Below are 16,027 nucleotides of genomic sequence, written 5' to 3'. Positions count from 1 at the left end.
CTTCCTTGTTAAACCCTCATGAATTTCTGGTAGTTGCCCTTGCAATTTGACATTCTTACATTCACTTTTTATATTCTGGCCTTTAGTTTAAACTATATTGCTTTCCATTGGACTCCTTTCTGTGGATGAGTTGTTTTTCTAAAGGTGTCATTATCTGAAGGAACCTTGCCTTGTTTATTGAAGAAAGTGGAAAAAGCATAATGACTAGTGCTAGAAACTGGAATAGAAAAGGAGATTCATATGCAGACAGTTGAATGCCACCCTGATGAACCAGGGGTGTTTTTCATGCCTCTGCATATTTCCTGTCTGATGAGAAGCCAGTCATTTAAAATAGATTTTTCAAAAGCAATCATGCATTTTCATGTTCCCTATTTTGAGGTCTCTGTCTTGAGAACCTCAATCTGATTTGCAGGAATACAGAGCTTTTGCAAAACCAGGTAAAATCAATGTAGCACCTATATTTTAAGCAGTCTCTGAAAAAAAAGAAAATTTATGACTCTGAGTAGTCAAATTTATTGGAGATACTTGATATGAATCTTTCCATACCTCAATTTCCCATTGTATAAAGTGGAAGTAATAAAAATACACTGTTTGCCAAATGGGCTGCTGTGAAGTAAATTTATTCTTGTTTGCAAAGAATTCAGATGGACACTTATGTAATCTGGTCATGTTAGACAAGCCCATGAGTGGACTATCAGTGAATTAAAAAAATAACATGAAAGAAACAAGCTACAGAGGTAGTTTGAGCTGTGAAGACTTTACAAAGCATTGAACAAATCCTTAGCCAGCAAGCACTTCATGTGTGCTGAACAAGGTGGGAGTCTTACAGGAAAATAGCATAACCCAAATTTCTGTCTCACTTCAAAACAAAAGGGGCTCAAATTCAATAAGAAGGCAACCTATTGGTGACATAATTAGGTGGTATTTCAAAATAGTTTAATCTTTTTAAAAATCTTTCAGCAACTTACTTTTTTGTTTTTGCATTTTAGGATGTGATGGAAGCATGTAATTTTTTACTTTAGTTAAAACATTCTTCTCTCAATGACCACAATATCATGTTGAAATAAAAGGTGTAAAAAGAGGTGTTCTTGATCTATTGCACGATCTTGTATGTAGGATGATCAATAAACCCTCTTACTCATTTTGCAGAATTCATTTAAAGTCTGTAAAGTAGGACTAGTGTCTTACATTAGCAGGAGTAACTGCATGTAAAGTACTTGTTAATTTTTGAACTGTTCTGATTTTGTGACCTTTGTGATAAATAAGAGGGGTAGACTCTTTTCTGGATTCCTGTCATTCTTAGGGCACTTGTTCAAATTTACCACTATTCAATGCAGACAGTTGTGTCTCTGTTTATACATGTGTTTATACAGGTTCATTTTCAATAGCCGCTGGGCTCTTCATCTGCAGACTGCCTCGGATCTTACCTGTAGGTTCTTAGAATAATTTCTGTTGAACTTGATAGCCACAGCCACTAAGTGTCATTAGCAATGTTGGCTAATCCTGCCTCCTTCTCCAGGGCATTACAACACACGCTCCCAAACAGATCCTTGCAACATTTTATTGCTTAACTATTTTTCTGTCTTTCGATAAGGAAAATGAAGAGATTTTCTGCTTGGTTAGTTTAGTCCAAGCAGCAAGCTCTGGGGAGTTGTGCTGTGGTAGAAATTGATGGAAGGGAACGAGGGTCTACATCTCACTAACTGGTGTGCAAAGCCCTTCAATTTATTTACAGTGCAGGTGGAGGTAGCTTCACTCTTAAGACTGACAGATGAGCCCTGCAAGTCTTGCCATGGTCACTTAGAGCATCATCACCCCCAGCATGAGGGTGATGATGAAAAGTGACCAGGAACCCACTCAGCTGCTCAGGTTGGTGTCTGGCATTTCAGCTCAAAGCCACCACACTGGCAGAGCGAAGGGCAATAGCTTTGCCCTGGGGTAAAGTGCTGTGGGCATGCATTCCTGCTTGCCGGATTCTCTCATCAGGAGGAATACATCCACATGGTAACACTTTACACCAGCACAGCATTATTTACCAAAGTATGTTGCTGGAAGTGTCAAAAGACTGGCCTCTGCACTAGAACACCTCCAGTCTGGGAACATTTTCCCTGTGCTGGCTTTGCTGTGGTGGCAGCAGCCTCTTTAAGGAAGACAGAGCACACAAGTCATGATTTACACTACAGCAGCAAGGTTTGGCAGAGCACCTACTTAATGAGGGGCCCTGAGTGTCCCAAAATGAAGGCAGCATAATGCAGAATATTGAAGCTAGGATTTCTGGGATCTTAGAGCACTGGGCTGAAAGCATGCTAGCATTCATTGTCTGGTATATTTTTGGCTGTGTTAAACTTACCTAAATGAATAGATTCTTTCCTGCTGCCAGGGAAGAGCTTTTGTCTGAAGACCATAGCAAATGTGCACACTCTTCCGAAGATGGTCCTCTTAAATATGCAATTAAAAAATGCCTTCCTTCCCTTAAATATTTTGAGAGAAGAATGCACTTTCCAGATTCCTTAATTTTCCTGGATTGCTCCTCTTTCACCATCTGCTCAACTGTGACCTTCTTTCTGGCTTGGAAGTGCTGCAAGATCTTTCCTTCAGACCTCATCTGCCTCTTTTCTAGCTGCTTGCTGAAGTGGTTCATTCAATTCTTGGCAAGAGATCACTCACTGACCGTGTGACTTGACAGATTTGTGACACCTGTCTCTTGCTATTTCATCATGTGTTGCAAACTTTTTTCATGTGAGAGTGGAATCCCTTTTGGGAAGTATGGACTGCATTAATGAGCACTGTTTTGCAACTAATCCAAGTTTGATGATTGATGAGCATATGTATTTTAGTTTCACTTGTCTTTACATATCTGTAATTATTTTCTGTCACACTCCCACCTTTTGCTTTTTGTGTGCATACCAAGGAACAGATCCAGCTGGTCTAGCAGTTAGCTGCTGCTAAAAGAAGCATAGATCCTGCCTTTCCTCTGCCCTGGCTGTACTGCACATTCCTACTGCTTCCCTCTTGTGTCCCAACGTCTTTGATTGCCAAGTAATATGTAACAAAAAGCCCAATTAATTTCATGGTACTTGGATCTAAAATTAATCTCTGATATTATCTCATAAGAAATTCTCTGTGAAGAAATGAGGAATTGGAGACAATTTTTTACATGTTTTGATCTCCCTGACATAGGCAATATAGATACATTCTTTTTATTCATCACAGAATGGCAAAGGCCAGAAGGCCCCTCTGAGGGTTATCTAGTCCACCTCCTAGCTCGGAGGAAGGTCAACTTGAGGCAGGTTTTGCATATCTTTGAGGATAAAAACACCACAGCCTCTCTGAACTCCCCATGCCAGTGTTTGAACACCCTCACAGTAATAAAAATGTTTTTTCTTAGTATCTTAAAAACAAGAGTTCTCTGCAGGTTAGACTACTGTAAATTAATCTGAATTTTCCTTCAGAATGCTCTGGTAGAACATCAAGGACATCCATCTATTGAGGGGAGGTAATGCAAGTGATAGCACTCACCTTCATCCAGTACTGTGGCTAATGACTCCTCGTCCTACATCCAGAGGTCCAGAGGCTGTCTCTGAATAAGGACTAGGAAGCATCAATATAATTTAGAAATCCAATTTAAGTTAAGGCTTGCCAAATCCTTTAGTTGCTAGATCCAGAATAGAAATAATTTATGTATTTAGTTATTGTGATTTCAAACTTTTATCATAATATGTTGGATTTTTTTATTTGTTTGCAGTATTCTTTGCTGTGAGAATAACTTTTTTTTGGCTAAATGTAGGTTTAATGTTTATGTAGCAAGCTTTATAGCCATTGTCTCCCCAGTCCCTATTTTGATGGCATTATGATAGTGCAGGCTGTATCTGTGCCACTTAACAAACCCTATAGTGTTCTGTGACTGAAAACAGACTGAGACATGCCCAACCTGTTGTGCTGCATTCATTTGGGTGACCTGCCCCAGAAGCTATTTGACACATCAGTAAAGAAGGAATACTGAAAGCAACTGGATCCTGTGTTTGTGATATCTCTGCATGCTCAATGTCTCTGAACAAAATATATTTCTACAAAAAAGAATTACCAAGTAGAATAACAATTGTATGTTATGAATGCATAATGAGATTTCTTTAAGAGAAGGAAGTAGTTAATCCCTTCCAATGGGCAGTACAGAGAGACATCATGGATGAGATAAGGTTTCTGCTCTGTATGAAGTTGTTGTCAGGGAGGGAGGTCAGCCATCAACACAAGAAAGAGGACCTGTATGACAAAGGAGGTAGTGTGACTGTGTCCAGCTGAAATATTGACAAACTTGAGCATGTTATGAAGTACATGAGTATATGAGATAAGAATGGGGTGGGATTGGGAGCTGTCATTAAAATGCTGTAAAACCAGAAGTTGTGGTTACAGATTCTTTTTCTGTGCCTATTTCTGTTGCTTTCCTTGTCAAGTTGTCTCCAAGAGGTGTTTAGGTAGAGTTTGAGTGCTCCTGTTTTAGACTGAGCTCTGCAGAGAATTTGTCAGGAGATCTCCAAGAGCATGGTGGTACCCACAGCCCCCAAATGGAGCCCCTGGGGGTCCTTTATAGCCAGAGTTAAAGGTCATGCCGCTTATTCATCTGGAAATTCCCAGCAAACTTTCCTCCATAGCCAGGAATGGGCCTGGACTGCAATGTTAACCATCTCAGAATGTTTTATATTTTTAACAAAAAATATTATACCAAGGTAGTCTTAACTGTCCAACAGGGATGTGTTGTTTGCATTGTACTTTGTTTCCTTTTATGTACTGTTTGTCTTTAACAGACTTGGCATGACTGCTTCCCAGGCAGTAAATACATTCTGGCATAATTAAAGCACTTCCACATCCTTTGCAGGCTAAACCTCAGAGATGGTATCTCTGGAGGGAGATGTTGGAACTGCCCCAGAAGCTGCCAACTGCTGTTTATCTGTTAACTAGTACCTGAGCTGCTGTCTTTTTGAATCATCATCCCAGACCACATCTGTATTTACAGTGACCCCCCTCTGATCCATAGCTCATTACTTGGGCAATTGTAAAAACTGATCTATAAAAAAATGCTGGTTTTTAAAATCTTATTTTTAGGGCATTAGGTATGTTCAGCCAGAAAAAGAAAAAAGGAGACAGAGAAAACTACTTGAAGACTTGGGTTTTATCCATGTAAAAATCCACCTAAGACAGTATAACTTAGTTAATTCTTAACAAGGTAGCTTTCTCTCAGCAAGGTAGCTATATGGGATGCACTTCTGAGGATATACCCAATTAGTTCTGCTGCTGCAGCCAATGTTTATGGACATAAATTCATGGATCTTGATCTTGTTGCTGCCACTGTGTAAGCAGATTGTTTATCACTTTTTGTTTGGACAGGCAGGGAAGCCTGCTTGTATAATTAAAGTTGTAGCATCTGCACAATAGTTATATACTTTAAATTACTGTGCCTTGGCATCATGTTCCTCTATTGATCTTTAAACCAGCACAAAATGAAATTGAAAATACAAGCCATTCAGGCAAAAATTCCATTAAGGGTAGTAAAGAGTATGGGGTACGGTGAGGCTTCTACTGTAAGGGCAGGACTACAACATTTTTCCTATCTTACAGGAAAGTTGTAAGAGCCATCCTAATATTACGTGATGGAAAAGGACATAAATCTATATGGATAAAATGAATTTATGCATGAGCAATTAGCAGAAGAGATGTAGGTTGTAAATTCTTTGAAAAGCCCTTCTCCCATGCCATCAAGTAATTTAAACCATCAAGTAATTTAAACCACAGACTATTCTTTGGGGAATATTAGAGCTGCAAAAACTAGCCTGGTGTCATAACTTTATGTAAGTGATTAATTAACTCATGGCTGTTTGGAAAATAAAGGCACAGTTTGCATTAACAAGGTTGAACTGGATGATTTCTTCTTGGACTGGGTCTGTCTAAGTGACGTCACAGCACTTTCCACTTGTTCTTGTACCCTGCTGTGTACACCTACGAACTGCAGCAGGGAGTTTGATTCCGTGGGTACCGTGTGGGGGCAGTGCCCTCCCAGGGCTAAATGGGCATTGGTGCAGGCTATTTAAGGGTGGGGAAAGTCAGGCTCTGAGTGGGAAAATGAATCTTGGTTCACCACTTCTGAGAGGGAATCCTTCTCTTCCCTTTCGTTTACCTTTAGTTTCAAAGGCTTGTGCATAACTTGTAGTAAACACCCATTTTAGTCTATAGGTACAGAGACAGCTTTAGGAAAGAATCAAGTGGCTTACTGTCAGCAATTTGTAGGGGGAAGAGAAGTGTTCTAAAGGTTTTATTCTGATTCTGTTATTCTTTATTTTAGTTACTGTTAATAAACTTTTCTTTACATGCTTTTAAAGTTTTGAGCCTGCTTTGCCTTCCTCCTAATCCTATCTCACAGCAGGAAAGGAGTAGATAATTCCAGAGGGCACATGGACATTTGGACAGCATGGAAGCCACCACACCTATCTTCTTCACAGGTGCAGCCAATTGCTATATAAGGAGCAGGGCAGTGCTAAGGAGAGAGCAGAACTGAGCATGGGGGGACAGGTCTGGACCTCTGGGTGATGTGACTGAGTGCTTTAGGAGGTAGATCTCTATGATTCAATTACTGAATTTTCCCCTTGATCTGTTAGGTTGCAGAAGTGTAATTGTGTCAGGGATTTGCATGAGGAGATAAATGTCATGGTTTAGCTACCATGTCAAGGAAGAATCTTTGAGGCAGGATGGTGGGAGAGTTACAATTAAAACCCTAGCAAGCTTTGTATTTGTTCTTCATTTCTTTGTATGATCCTGTGCTCACCAAGGCTGGTGGGACAATTCACCCATTTAAATACTGTTTTCATGGCATGGCTTGCTTCATTTTTGTCATGTTGATGATCTCTTTTTTTTTTTTTTTTTTGCCGTGGCTGGTGGAAGCCCTCAGGTGTAGGAAGCAAATAGACAGGAATTTAAAGGAGCTTCTGAGAGTCCAGCAGTTTCATGGTCAATTTGGACAGTCCCAAAAAACAGGGTTGGAGGGAATGGACAGGCAAAACCAGAGAGGAGTCTGGTCATGAGCAGAAAGCAGTGTCTAGCTTCCAGCCTCACTGAGCTGTTTGTTTCTTGGTTACTTCATGAGAGGAAGGAGCAGAGTGTGAGATGGTAATCACCTGTGATTTAGGGTGTCAGGGGGTCTGAAGGCTGCCTGTATATGAAAACTGCTGACACAAAGTCTGGGAATCATGCAGAGCTTCAGGCATGTCCCGCCTTACATAGAGCCAGAGAGCAGCCCTAAAAGTGGAACTATTTATGGGAGGTTGTCTGTTTTCTCTTGTGACTTGAGGATGTTGTTTTCTTGTTCACCCAGACTCAGAACCCTATCAGTTTGCACTTAAATATGACTTTCCCACATTTTCAAATCTGCTGTTTTCCCAGAGGAATGTCTGTTCCTGGCATGTAGCCTTCCTTTTATCATGCTGAATATTACCTCACTCACTGAGTGTTGGTAGCTTCTGGTAGATGACCAGCAGCCTAAATATTGCCAGCTACCAGACTCCTTCTCTCTGCCCTCAGATGGAGACAGAGTGGTTCACTTGGTCCTGCCCAAATGATGCCCCATGCCTTCAGTTTCTTCAGCACAGCCCTGGCCATGATCCTGAAATGCCTTGCCAAGGAGAGAGCGATGGAGGAGGTTTACCTTCCTTGCAATCTGAGTCAGGTGGCACTGGGAATCACAGAAGAAGTGCTTGCAGGAGGGGTGGTGGTGTGGCATGTGACTCTTCCATGTATCCAGTCCTCATGTGGCTAATAGTCACGGACAGTGCCTAAGTGTATGTGACAAAACTGTCAAGATCACGTGGTGTTTTTGCTTATACAACTTAGCCAAATACTGTATTGCTGAGAAATTTTCTCAAAAAAAATCTAAAGGGTTAGACTAAATAATATCCATAAGTGACATTTTAAATAGAGACAGCACTGTGTTTAACCTCATGGTTGCTAACTGATAAAGGTTCTATAAACACATCTTTCTAGCATTTTTTAAAATAGGAATTTATTTTGCCATCTTTTGTGAAAAAGTTGATTCTGTATGATTCTAGTCTCAAACCAAGTCTGACCCTTGCTTTATTTTTTGAGTCGTTCAGAAATGCAGTATATTTCTACTTTGCTTAATGCATGTGTGCCATGGCTAGTGACTGCTAGTTTAGCTGTTCTTAAGTTCTCGTACTGGTGTTTCAGGTCAGAGAGGACAAAGGTCTGGTATTTTAAGGGATTTGGTGCTTCTAGATAAAAACATTTTGCATTCCATGCATGCTCAGTCTCTAAAGATAAGTAGGGAGGAATACTGGAAAACCCAGGTATCTCAATGGAAACGATAGTCAGAATGTAACTTAACCTTGCATGGTGGTAGTTTGCATTCATCAACATACCTTTGGTTTTGTTTTCTACTTGTTGTAAAACCTTGTGCACTTATTTTTAGTACTCATATGAACATTTGATGACTGCTGCTGTGAAGATGTTATCATTGGAACAACTGTTTCCTGAGCACTTCATTTCTTCAGGTAGTCCCATCAATGATTATAGCTTTGGGGGCTTTAAAGCTGAAGTTACTTTAACATACAGTGATGCTACTTGATAGACTCCTCTGGGAGGCCAACCACTGTGTTAGCTAAAACACAGTGATTGTATGAAGAATGCTGTTCCTATGGCTCAAACACTTGTAATGCTGTCCCACCCAAACTAACCTCAGCATCAGGGTGACTTTTAATCCACGAATGAGATAAGCAATGGAACTATTTATTACTGTCCCTCATATGTGAAGATATTTCTTTTAACCAAGTTAGTATTTAACTGTCTTTATTTTACTGCTAACAAAAATAAAATCATGTAATTATAAAAGAGACAGGTGTTTCAGTCTGTTGTACAAAAGAAAGGACATCACTGATTGGCTCTGAGTAGCTGGTATAGAATTCTGTTGGTGAAATTGAATTAAATACAGGGTATGAAAGGCTACCTTTTTCTAAGCGGAGGAAAATATTGGCTGACATGAGGTGAAAAACGTTAATGGCAATTTCGCTAAAATGGAATCTTAGTGCTGCAGTTCTTTCTGGCTGCACGGTATTTTTTTTTTTTTGCAAGAAACCAACCCAGGAATTCATCCTAGCATGATAGCAGGACTGTTTTAAAAAAGTATCAGTTTCATCACGCATGTGCATGGATCATAAAATTCCAAAGTATCCCAAATTATCCCATCCTGCTAATGCAGGATTTTTTTATTTGATGAGAATCTTCTTCCATGATGCTTTTTTACCTCATTTCCATACTGCTGCTGCTAGCATTTTGTGCCAGATGCTCTTCTGTCGTTAAAGTAACTGCTTCCTGATTATTTTGTGCATGAAAACTTGTCTACTATGTGTATCAGGTGACCCGACAAAATCTATTTCAAATCTTGCTCCTTTTCTATCATGAGACCATCCCAATTAAAAATACCTTGCTATGCTCCATGCCTCCAATACTCCATTATTGTTTTAGTTTGAATACAGTCCTGTCCTTACATATGTGCCTGATGTTGTTGGTGAAGATGGGTGACATGAATTCAGTGCTATCTTACTTATTTCATATCTCCACCTCTTGGGGAGTCTGACTGCAGGTATTTTTCTACATAAAATCTATAAAAGTAGGGTCTGATAATACTACCTCTAGTGGCTGGGCCCATTGCCTAGATGTACATAAGCAGAAGGCCTGTGCCAGATGACAGGAATAATAGATATCTGCCTTCTCTGTGTAATTTGAGGGAAACCAGTACATGATAGCTAAGATAAATATGAGCTTGTTATCAGCTGATAATATTGCTGTTTCTCTCCCTTGATACACAGCAACAACCAGATGGATGGAGGCAATGGCCTTTCCCCCTGTTTGCAAGGCAACTTTGCCTAGTCCTGGGCCATCTGGGAGTTTGACAGATCTGAGTTGATATCTGAAGCTTCAGGTGGAATTTTGCTGCCTCAGGAACTTAACATGTATCTCATCAGTACTGTATGTAGTACCTTCTTGGGTGGCTAAATAGGTTTAAATACCAATGTGTATGTTACTAAAGCCTTTTCCTGTGTCTGAAAACAGTATGCTCAGATGAGCAGTTTGAGGTCACCACCAGTGTTACCTGGATCCACATACGCATCTGCTTTGGGCCCTCATTCTCATCACACTTCTGTGGTGCAGTTTGTGCTGAAGTAGATATGAATAGTGGTGGCCAGAAGGGACAATGTGTGCTTACTTTCTCTGCCTTGGCATCACTCTCCTACTGCTCCCCTCAGTGCTGAAGCAGCCTCTGTTTTGGTGTCAGCTGAACAGCAGTGCTGGAGATGCAGACCTGGTAAAAACATGGAAGTCAGAAGGGGAAGTCTGCCCTCTGGCTCAGCCTTATCACAGAACTTCCTAGTTAGGTACCCGCTTGGCCCTGCAAGTCTTGGGATCTACAAATCCAAAGTAATTGAGCTGTTTAACAAAAAAGTAGATCATAAAGGTGTGAAAGGGAAATATAATCTGAAGATAAATCCTGCACAGTCAATGGAGCTGGGGCTGTGAAGTTAATTTCCAGGGAAGATTAAATGAATCAGAAAGCAGACCCTTTTGAGCATGCAATGCAAGATACATTCTTTGACAGAATTCTTCCCCTAGAGGCCCCTGGAAATCTGCAGACCTTCCCAGACTAAACCTAAGAGCCTTCCTGTAAATAAAGAAGGGACAGGGGCTCTAGAGGTAATCTGGATCTCTGTCAAAAGCCTCTTTGTTCCAGTCTGCAAGGGCTGGAAAATTCTTGGGCAGCAGAGCTATGGATGCTGACAGGAACAACTCCTCCTGCTGGTTTGGCTCTCTGATGGGAGTGGCTGGCTCTGCTGGTGCATCTGAGACCCCATCCCTGCAGCCAGGGGACACTGGCAAACTTACTGGGGCACCTGGCAAATGTAAAACCTTCTGTAGTGTTTGGGGCTTGCTCTCCCTTTCTGCCTCTCCTGGTGCAGGAAGGTGGATAGTTTCCAGCTGAAACCATTGATGGAAAATTCCTGCTAAGGAAGAAAAAGTAGAGGCTTAACTCTGGTAAAGACTGTAGTGATGGGCTGGGGCCAAACCTAGGAAGATCAAGGCATGGGCTGGTGCCATCCCCCTGTGCCTGTTATCTGTGAGGGATGCTGGGGTGCTTCTGCTGCTCTCAGGATGGGGGATGGTGAGTCAGGGATCTGCACTGCTTTCTCTGCTTGTTCCTTTCTCTTTGCAGCAGGTGAAGCTCATGAAAATGTCATAGCTCAGCAACCAAACTGGCCACGCTTCCTGTTTGGATAGGGTGCCCTGTGAGGAGAATGTATATGCATCTGAATTACTTCACGACCCATGGAAATACTCTACAAATAAAGCTGTATTGTTTAGTTGTAAATTTCATGCTGGAATTGTTAATCTGAATGTGTATAGGGGAGAACACACAGAAATTAATATTACATTAATGCTTAATTACAGATTTGGCCGAATTTGAAAGTGTATCCTAAAATTGAAAATCAATCCTTGGATTCACATAATTTCTGACCAGTCCTAGGACTTGTAGACTTCCTTAGGCATTGTTGAAAAGGTTTCGTTTTTCTTCATTTTTCATATTTAAATTTGGTAACATTTCTTTCCTGTTGCTAGTGTTCCTTTGTTTATTGGTTACTATTCTGAAAAAATCTAGGCTTTGACTTTTGAGGAGAAAGGATGTGGAGCAGGGAAACAGAGGAAAGCCCTTTGGAAGATGTGTGGAATTTGATAATAATGTAAGTGAGGCCAGTCACCATTTTAAAAATTGCTATTCAAGTATTTATTTCTGACAGAAATGGAGGATTCCAAGGAAACCCTTACCTGCTTTTGTTCTAAGGCTCAGGATGTTCTCCCTGTTGAAACATCTCTCAGGATGTTTCTCCCTCTCCTGAATGCTTTAGCTTCTGCAGGTGTCAGGGAAAGGCTTCATAACACACTGCTTAGTTCACTCTCTTGCCCTGAGATCTTGGTGCAGCTTTGCACTTTGCATCTTTATAAATAAATCATCAGCTTTCACAAATGAATCGCCCATTGTTTGAGGTGGGCAGTATATTTTAATGGCATCTAAGTTAACAATTGTGATTTTTAAATGTTTGGTTTGTATTTTTGACCTGCTGTAGTCAGGATTCAAGGAGGTATAAAGAAAAAAGAGGACAAAAAGGCTCCCTGAGCTGCAGCTGTAACAGAGACCCATGTCCTGGGTGTTATTATTATTCATGACTTGGTGTAACTGTAGGATGGAGGAGTCACATTCTTTGGCAGCTCAGGTCTGGGCATTGCTGAAACATAGGACTGAAATGGCCCAAAGCTTTTTCCTGGTGAGAAATAACAAATGGAGCTATGTAGCAGAGCACAGGGAAACAGCAATATGCCAGGATGTGGAGAGGTGTTTGTGTGCTCAGAACTTACCTGGTTTTCTGCTGTACCAGCTGGACATCTCAAAGCTGTTCCTGCTCCCTGCAGGTCTTGCCACAAAAACACTCCTGGAGGCCAGGCAGTCTCACTTGCAGCACATCCAGCTCCATATTGGTCAGCGTGGTGGGCTGCAGGCATCTTGTACATCCCTCTCAGAGCCTGCTGTAATACTCTTACAATATTTTAAGAGTTCCTTCTGTTGTATTAAGAACATCTAATTGAGGCTTTGCTGATCCTTCTTGGAAAAGATCCTTTTTGGCTCTTCTCTGAGCTCTTTGGGCTCAGCACTACACTGGGAAGCATCCAGGGTTTTGCTTTATTCTTCTTTTGGGAGTGGGACCTTCAGGAGCAGTCCTGCACCTCGTTCCATGCTCAGAATAGCAAAGCTCTTTCTGTGGAAAAGTAAACTTTCATGGTTCCTGAGGAAATAAATGCTATTGAATAGTGCTAAGTGGGCTTTAGTGCCATGCACATGACAGGGAGCATACACTTAAAAAAAAAAAAAAAACAAAAAAAGGCTTCAAAGATTGTTTAAGAGTAAGTTAGTAAATGTAACAGATGAAATAGGAGTAAAAGTGTTTCTCCTGGCCTCTACCACGCACTTGGCTGTGGGCAGGTTGGGAGGTTGGACTGGATGCATGGAGAGGGCAGAAATGCTCTGAGGTGCAGGACACAGGGGTGCCTGGGACTGCAGGGTGCCAGGCTCAAAAGGGATGTCTGTGTGCTCATTGAATCCCACCCTGAGACACTAAGGAGCATGTCTTGGGGAGTTAAGTACACACAAACGCTTTAAGCAAACAGCAGCGAAGGGAGGGGATGAGGGGTGAGCCTGCAGGGTTTTTTGCCAGGAACTGTGCTCTTGTATTTAGTAACTTGAGCAAAACTGTGCTCTGAACATTTGCATCCCAAGATGAAATAAACTTGCTAAAACCAGTTTTGTACTGCATGTACTGCACTCTGCTTCTTTGCATCCCCATCAGGACTTTTTGCAGCTTGATGCTGACACAATATTGCTAGATGGTGATTGCCACTTGAGGGATAGTACAGATGATTTTGTATTTCATAACAAATGTATCACAGGATTTGCTAAAATGAAGTGTCATTCCCAGCTAGCTTTCCCATCATACAATTTTGTTTGCTGTTGTCTTTTTTTTTCATGTTTGTGGCATCATATTTCAAACTAGCTTTAAACTCTGAATTTGCCAGAACGTAGATACATTTTTATTTTAAATATACATTGGTCCTTTTAACAGAAGTTACACCATTTGTCAGATCATATTCACAGAGCTTTGAAGTACACCTTTGTTCCTGGTTCCAGATATAAGCTGTATGGTTGAGAGACTTTGTTACTCTGTGTTTATTTTCTGTCAAGCTCAATGGCACCTGATCCTGACAGTGAGCTCTTTGTTACTTCTGTGCTAGAAATAATACCTGTACCTGGTACAGGTCATCCTGTACCTGCTAAATGTTTTTAAGAGGAGTCCATTAGTGCTGGAAGTGTAAGAGTTTGGATATTATGTTACAATTATGTTCAGATGGCCGAGTATGGTGGATGCTCTTCAGAAGACTCTTGCTCTCACATGGTTGGAAATTTCCCTTGAAGTGCTAGTAAGGCTTTATTTTCTGAAATGCAAAGTCCACATACTAGCTCTCTCCCAGCAAGAACAAACTGCAGCATTGCTCCCATTTCAAAGGTTTGGCCTCTGCAAGTAACCTCCAGTTAGATACATCAGTGATGTATTAAGAGGTTTTGTTGCTCCCTTATTTTCTTCTGACAGTAACTCCAAAAAAGGGGCTTTTTCAGAGTAGGAAAATTGTTTCAATCCTCTTTTCATTCAGTTTTGTGGTCTCTTCATTTCAATGATTAAGGACTTGGCAGGGCTGGACTTCTTTTTTGGTTTGGACGATAGCTTGGGTTTGAGACATCCCAAAATAAATTACGTCCAAAAGTTTCCTCTTTGTCTGCTGTGATTTCAAAGCAATTTTCATGGCTCAGTTCAGGGCTGCCTAATAAAAGAAAATGGAAGAATAATTACTGCCTGCAGAGCTTCTAGCACAGCAGTTATTTAAGTAGCTGCAAAATAATTTAAGGTACAGGCAAATTTCTTGTTCCCTGAAGAACTGTGTGCCTTGAGCCAAAGATTTTTCCTTGAACTAGGCACATAGTTCCTGTGGCAGCCAGGCAGCAGGCACAGCCCCAGTGTGCCAGCAGTACTAGCAAGGGCACCACTGGCATTCCTGCCTGTCTGAGGTGCAAAGCTCACCCCCATCAACACTGCCCTGTGGGCTGGGTGTTGTGGCTCCCCATCACTCCTGGGGATCTTATCATTTCAAACCCCCCCCTGAATAAAAAATATATTAAAAATGGGAGTACTTTTCCCTCTGGGAAGCCCACAGCACTAAGTTCAGACAGGAACCTCGGCCCTGGCTGTGCAAAGCAGAGAGAGGGCTGCCCTAATGGAGCAGCCCAGATTTCCTGCTCATGTAGGGGAAATTTCACAATAGACGTTCCAGCACATGGCCAGCCAGATGGTGGTATGTGGAGAAGGGAGGGCGGTGAAGCAGCTGATCGCTGTCCTGTGCCTCACTGGGGACAGTTCCACTGCAGTCCAGACAAAGAGGGACTTGGGAAACTTCATCAGGGTGATTTAAACCATTAGCTGAAATAGCTTTGACTGAATCATGGGCTAAGTGACTTCATTCAGGCTGACTTGTAAAGTGAATATGAAAATGCAAGGTGACCAAAGAGGGTTTACCTAGGCAGTGTGGAGATCTACAAGTGGGCTTTGTCAGATGCCACAGCTTGCAGAGCAGCTCCTGTTTTACAGACATAGCCACAGAACACCAGGTGCCAAAAAACAAACTTGTAACTTAAGCCTTTGGTGGGTATAAAACTTAATTTGCATAATTTATCTTGTTGACTAAAAAGGCTATTCATTTGCTCAGAATTAAATTAATTTCTATACACACATCTAAATCTGGCCTGTTCAGATCTAGTGTTATCACAGTGACTTTATTTATCTTAGATAAAAGCCAAAATCCTTGTCATTTCAGGGAAGGAAAAAGTGGTAGTAATTAAAAATCGTTTAATCTTTCAGCACATTAGCACCTGCATGTTATGGAAATTGGAGGATGGCGGTAGTCTCGCAAGCTCATATAGAGTTAGTTAAGAGAGGCTTTCTAGAGGCTCTCAGGGTATGCTCAAAGTGGCAAATATGGCAAAATGTGGCCAAGCCTTCTGGCCACATCATCTGTGGTCAGAAAGCCAAATGTGCGTGAATTTGCTCAGAGCAGTGGGAGCAGTGCTGCACATCTTCCGGTCTTGCAGCTGGAGGGATCAATGCTGAAGCATTTCAAGCCTGGCATCTGTCTCAGTCCCAGTAACCATCTGTGTCCTTATGAGATTCAGGGAGGCAAAAGCCACAGGATGTTAAGTCTAAGGTATGAGGGAGATTACTTGGATGGAAAGTGTTTAGTGGGTGGGGAAATGGGACATCCCCAGCACAGGTTTCTGCTGGTGCCTTTGGTGTCCCAGGGGGTGCCATTATCTCACTAA

Source organism: Ammospiza caudacuta, chromosome 3 (assembly GCF_027887145.1).
Source record: "Ammospiza caudacuta isolate bAmmCau1 chromosome 3, bAmmCau1.pri, whole genome shotgun sequence".
NCBI lineage: Eukaryota > Metazoa > Chordata > Aves > Passeriformes > Passerellidae > Ammospiza > Ammospiza caudacuta.
The sequence above is the reverse complement of the archived record's forward strand: the minus strand, read 5'-3'. Positions refer to the sequence as shown.